The sequence below is a fragment of the Pezoporus flaviventris genome, unplaced genomic scaffold (genome assembly GCF_033815535.1).
Source record: "Pezoporus flaviventris isolate CSIRO_AGI_PZ_B2104156 unplaced genomic scaffold, CSIRO_AGI_Pfla_v1 ptg000225l, whole genome shotgun sequence".
NCBI classification, from domain to species: domain Eukaryota; kingdom Metazoa; phylum Chordata; class Aves; order Psittaciformes; family Psittacidae; genus Pezoporus; species Pezoporus flaviventris.
In genome coordinates, this window is record NW_026892773.1 from 63,113 (window position 1) to 69,470 (window position 6,358).

Below are 6,358 nucleotides of genomic sequence, written 5' to 3' on the forward strand. Positions count from 1 at the left end.
GCTATGCCCCCCGGATGGGGCTGCCCAAAGGGACCCAGCACCCTGCAACCATCACCCGGTGAGGAGCCATCACCGGCTCCAATGAAATCGGCTGCTAATTAAAGCAGGTCTCATCCTGAGCCCCCCCCCAGCACAAAGACAGTGTAAATACAGAGGAGAAGCCTTGTGCAGAGATCACATCTGACTCAGGCTGCCTCGGAGCCCAGCTTGGTCCCAGCACAATCCCGAATTGCTGTGATTAAGCAACAGCCGTTCCCAGAGGCTCCATGGAGATAATATTTAATTCTTCTCTTTTCTTTTTAACCTCTGCCTTGGTTATTATTATACCAAGGCCTGGAGGGGGCAAACAGCCTCTACGCCCTCTCCTAAGGAAATCAAGCCTCTCACCCCAGACAGAGCAGCAGGGCCGATGTCTGAGCCCGCGCCCGGTGTAGAGCGGAGGGAACTCCCTGCTGGCTCAGGGCAAGGTGCCAGCATGGGACCAAGATAAACCGGATCAGGATCCGGCCGAGTCTCTCGCAGGTGAGCATTCCGGCACGGACGGACCGACCCTGCCCCATGGATGCCACGGATCTGGCAGGAGCATCGCCTGCTTTCGCGCTTCCGAGCGGCCACCCAGCCCCGGTGCGGGGCAGGTAGTGGGGTGCGTGCCCTATGGATGCCCACCTCCGTCCCCATTACGGCTTGCGGGGAGGAAGCCCGGCGCTTACACCCGCGCTGGGCACAAAGGGCTTGGAGGCCGCCGGGTGGTTGCCGGTGGAAGCATTCCCATTGCCGAGCGGGAAAGCCACGGGCACCGGTGCCAGGCTGCATTCAGCCGGGAGGACCCGGCCCTCGCTGCGGCACCCACCGGGAGGCTCCCGAAGATCCAGCGGAGCCCTGGGGCAAGGCAGCGAGCGGGGGCATCCCCAGCGCGCCCCGAACCCCGGCCGGGGAAAAGGGGGGGGTTATGGGGAACCCCGCACCCTCCGCACCCCCCGCGGGAGCCGGGCTCGCCCCGCAGCCGCTCCCCGCCTGGCCGCCGGCCCAGGAAAGTCCCCGGCTTCCCAGGCCCATCCTGCGGGGCGAGCCCAGCCCCAGCCCCAGCCCCAGCCCGGTCGGGTCCCGCTCCCCGCGGGGCTCGCTCCGCTCCCCGCTTCCCCCCGCACTCACCACGGTTCCCCCCGCACTCACCATCGCCGCCGCACCTTTGTGCGCGTCCCGCCCCCCCCCGGCACCGAAATCCCGGGGCTGCTGCTGCTGCTGCGGCGATGGAGGAGGAGGAGGAGGAGGAGGAGGAGGAAGAGGAGGAGGAGGCGGAGGAAACCCCGAATCCCAGCGGAGCGGCCCCCCCCCAGCCCCGCTCCGCCGCTCCCCGGCCCGCAGCCCCCGCCCGCGCCGCTGTTCCCGGCCGCTCCCCCCGCGCCCGCCCATTGTCTCCGCTCCGCGCTCCAGGGCCATTGTCTTGGGGGGGGGGGGGGCACCTCCACCCTCCCCCCAACCCCGCCTTGACCCCCCCTTATTACCTGCTGATGGGAATGGGGCCCCCCCTCCGTGTGGACCCGCACCCGGGGATGGAGATGGGGGTGCGCGGGGGTCCCCGCTGATTGCGTTGTGGGGGGGGGGGGGAAGGCTGAAGGTGAAGCCCCACGAGATTCGGGTCCCCCCACTCGTGTCCCCCCCACTCCCCCGAGCTCGGGTAGGGCCAGACCAGGAAGGAGGAGCCTTCCCCATGGGAAAGGTGCCCCCGAGGGGTGACAGCCCCGCGGCCGTGCCCCCGTTCCCCCCCTCCCCACGTCGGGCCGAGTTGTTCTGGGGTGGGGGTCAGGACCCTCGGGTGTCCCCCCCCCCGTCCCCCCCCCATGAAACGGGGTCCGTGGCCCGGCTCTGGCTCTGCCCCGGGATTGCCCCGGTGCCGGGGTCCAGCCCCGAGCTGGGTGGGAGCACCCGGGAGACCCCGGCCCCTACGTCCCCCCCCCCCCAGCGACAAGGGACAGGCGGGGAGGGGGGACGGGGAGGGCTGGAACACACTGGGCCGTGCCCCCCCCCAAAAAAAAAAGAGGGGGTCCTTTATAGGGGGGGCTCTCAGGTCTTTGGAGCAGCGCAATCCCCTCTGCTGATGAGGGGGGACCCCCAATGACATCTGCCCCCCCCCCCCCCCGGCCCCAGAGCGCTCTGCAAAGCCAGCCCCCGCCCCTCAATGGGGCCGTGGGAACTGGGGAGCAAGAGCCGCGGCGGGGACGCGTCACCTGCCCGGAACAGCCGCGCCGGGCGCTTGGTATCAATGAGAGAGGCTGGGAAGGGACCGGGCCCGCCTCCCTGCGCTGACCAATGGCGTGAGCCGGGAGGAGAGCGCGGCGCGCCATTGGCTGGATTTAAATGGCTTGTTTTGCCTTAATGGGGAGGAAGGTTTGGGGAGGGAGGAAGGGAGCCGTGGGGCGGGGGCTTATCCATCCCATCCCCATCCCCATCCCCATCCCCATCCCCATCCCCATCCCCATCCCCATCCCATCCCCATCCCCATCCCATCCCATCCCCATCCCATCCCCATCCCATCCCCATCCCCATCCCCATCCCATCCCCATCCCCATCCCCATCCCATCCCCATCCCATCCCCATCCCCATCCCATCCCCGTCCTATCCCCATCCCATCCCCATCCCCATCCCATCCCCATCCCATCCCCATCCCCATCCCATCCCCGTCCTATCCCCATCCCATCCCCATCCCCATCCCATCCCCATCCCATCCCCATCCCCATTCCATCCCATCCCCATCCCATCCCCATCCCCATTCCATCCCATCCCCATTCCATCCCATCCCCATTCCATCCCATCCCCATCCCCATCCCCACCCCAGCCCATCCCCAGCCCATCCCATCCCATCCCGCCCCACAGGGTTCCTGTGCTGTCTGAGCTCTGGCCCAGCTCAGCCCATGCATTTTGGGGTCACCTTCCTGCCCGTGTGTGCCCCAGGGACCAAGGCACCAGGCAGGTGGTGCCCAGCACCATCCATGGAGCAGCCAGAGCTGCGTGGTCCAGGCTGGGTTCTGGCTCAGAGGGAAGGGGTGACCGGAGCTGGAAGCTGCAGGACGGAGCTTGGGGCCCTTTGAGAGGACCCCTGATTTGGCCAGCTTGTCCCCCTCTTTTTGACTGAGGTTCTTGGCTATCATTGAGGAGCCCGTCTAGGAGCCGTCGCTGTGATTCCTGCTCTGGGGTGCCCCACGCAGCTCACCCCAGGATACTTATCCCACTGTTTTCCCACTTGGCTCAATGGGCCAAGTCACCAGAGTGGCCCTGAGGTGTAACCTCAAGGGTGCAGGACTTTGGGTCCCTCTGCCCTCCCTTCCCTCTGCAGCTGCCCCCGGCTGTCCCCTCGCTCCTGTTCAGGCTCCGGGAGTGATTAATGGGCCCTGGGAGCTCATTCCTGGCCAGCTGGGGTTGCTGGAGCCTCCCTGCCAGCTGGGAAGGGCCCCATTGTTCCCCCTTGTGATTTATAGGGACGTCCCCTCCGTCCGCACCCTGCTCCCGGGACTCTGCGAGGCACCCGGCCAAAGGAGCACCCGGGATCAGCGGCACACAGGGTGCTGGGTGCTTCGGAAAGGACTGCCCAGGACCAGCTCTGTCTGCGTTCTGCAGAGCAGGGGAGACCTTCCAAAGCCCTCATGTCACACACCACCATACACGGCCCCTCGTGCCCACCAGACCCCTCTCTTGGCCCAGAGCTGCTCCGCCACCCTGCGCACCGACAGTGACGGGTCCGACACTCATCAGTCCCGAGGAGCAGAGCTGGGCTTCCTGCTCCATAAGGAGTGGGTAACTCCAGGGATTAGGAGTCTAAAAGAAGAGAGCAGGGTGGCTGCCCTCCCTGGCTGGGACCAGCAGCATCCAACCACATCTGGAGGCATGGCATCATGAGACCCTTGTTCCTTTTGGGTCAGGGCCTTTCTCTCCCAGATGCCCACCTCCCATTGGCATCATGGCCATGGGGACGGGACCTCCTGCGCTCCGAGCCAAGCACGAAGCGAGCAGGAAACAGGGGATGCTTTTGGGGAGGTCACCAGGGACCGTTTGCCTTCATCCCTTGTCCCGATCCCAGCCCTGCCTGAGACCTGCAGCGGGTTTGGGCTGGGTCCCACGGCACGGCACAGGGATGCTCCCCGGCCTGGCTGGCAGGGGATGGGGGTACCCAGCCCTGGGCAGGGGGAAAGGGGGAGTTCTGATCACAGGGACCCAGCAGATGGCACTGGTGCCTCACAGAGGGGCTGGGGACACTGCTGCTGCTGCTGCCCCCCCCCAGGACCAGGGCACAGGCAGCCTGGGGCAGCAGGAACAAGGGATTCACCCTTCCCAGCCCGGGCTGTCACATCCTGCCCTGGCTGCTCCCTGCTGGCTGAGGAAGGGACGTGGGACAGGGCCAGGGGCCATCCCCACCCCCTGGCAGTGCTCAAGGCCAGGCTGGAGCATCCCGCTCCAGTGGAAGGGGTCCCTGCCCGTGGAGCTGGATGAGCTTCCAGGTCCCTCCCAACCCAAACCTCGCTGGGATTCCATGGTTGTGTTTTCCGTGGGTTCTGCTTTTCCACTGTGAAACGTTCCTTGAGCATCCCCCTAGCTGCGCACCGGGACTGGGGTCCTCCGGAGGCCTTGAGGAGGATGGAAAGATGGAGATGTGTACGGGGAAGGAGAGGGAGAGAAGGAAACAGCTGTGGGAACAGGAAAGGAGTTGGGAAGTGGGAGTTGGGTGGAGGAGAAGCGGAGCTGCCCGCTCCCTGCCTGCCCGCAAGCACAAAGAGCAGGCGAGGGACCCGATCTGTCGGAGATGGCAGCGAGGCCAGAACCAGCATCCGAATTAGCGTGAAGTGTTTCCATTGTGCGAGGCACAATGAGGACCATATGTCAAGGCCGGGGCCCGCAGCCGGGAACAAACAGGCCCTGAGGAGGTTTGGGAGCTGCTGCGTGGAGCTTGCACTGCCCTATCCCATTGTCACCTCCCAGAGAGAGGATGGAGGTGGGATGGAGGTGGGATGGAGGTGGGATGGAGGTGGGATGGAGACGGGATGGAGGTGGGATGGAGGTGGGATGGAGATGGGATGGAGATGGGATGGAGATGGGATGGAGGTGGGATGGAGATGGGATGGAGATGGGATGGAGATGGGATGGAGGTGGGATGGAGATGGGAAAGAGGTGGGATGGAGGTGGGACGGAGGTGGGATGGACATGGGATGGAGATGGGATGGAGGTGGGATGGAGACAGGATGGAGACAGGATGGAGGTGGGATGGAGACAGGATGGAGACAGGATGGAGGTGGGATGGAGGTGGGATGGAGATGGGAAAGAGGTGGGATGGAGGTGGGATGGAGACAGCATGGAGATGGGATGGAGGTGGGATGGAGACGGGATGGAGTTGGGATGGAGATGGGATGGAGGTGGGATGGAGGTGGGATGGAGGTGGGATGGAGATGGGATGGAGGTGGGATGTAGGTGGGATGGAGACAGGATGGAGGTGGGATGGAGATGGGATGGAGATGGGATGGAGACGGGATGGAGGTGGGATGGAGGCGGGATGGAGATGGGATGGAGGTGGGATGGAGACGGGATAGAGGTGGGATGGAGATGGGATGGAGATGGGATGGAGACGGGATGGAGACGGGATGGAGATGGGATGGAGGTGGGATGGAGGTGGAATGGAGATGGGATGGAGGTGGGATGGAGATGGCCGCCCAGCATGAGCATCCCTGTGCGGAGGCTGGGTCTGGATGCAGGCAGCGGGTACATGGGGCATCCCAAGGGGTGATCACTGGGGAGAAACCCCTGTGCTGGGACAAAAAGGGAACCTGGGAGCGCTGAGGTCCCTCTCCGTGCCCCATCGGAGCTATTGCCCGGTGCAAAGTCCCCTCCCTCCTTCCCTTCTCCCTCCCCCTGTTTATTCTCTCCCTTTGAGGCAGCTCTGCTGAGCCGAGGCCAATTGATTAGAGGCAGAAATTTGGAGCAAGCGGCGGAGCAGCTGCAGCCCTGCCCCTGGGGATGCCCCGCATCCGCGCAGACAAAGGACACGAGCCGCAAACCTGCTTCCCAGCGCAGCTCGGGGTGGGCTGAGGGAGCAGGGAGAGGGCTGGGGGACACCGGGAAGCCGTGGGTGACGTCGGTGCCGCCGCTGATTTCCCAGGGGGGGGCCACGGGAGGGAGAAGGTGATTTATGGGGTGGGGTTGGGGATGCTGATGGCTGGAGCAGATGGCCTCATCCTGCTGCTGTCACCAGAGCCACTGGGCCGCTCCGGGTCCGTTTATCCCAGCAACTCCAAGCTGGGCTCAAGCCGGGGCTGTGGAGTGGGGGAAAGCCAAGGATGTGAAGCGAGCCCGGATCTGCTGCACCAAAGAGGAC

General features: G+C 65.2%; 1 long non-coding RNA gene across 1 annotated transcript; it reads left to right on the forward strand.

Annotated features, from left to right (window-relative positions):
- The first annotated feature begins 4,778 nt into the window (after positions 1–4,778).
- On the forward strand, positions 4,779–6,076 carry LOC133262851 (uncharacterized). The gene is made up of 3 exons (XR_009741409.1): positions 4,779–4,984; positions 5,106–5,138; positions 5,689–6,076. It is a non-coding gene; the product is annotated as an uncharacterized LOC133262851 (long non-coding RNA).
- Positions 6,077–6,358: the final 282 nt, after the last annotated feature.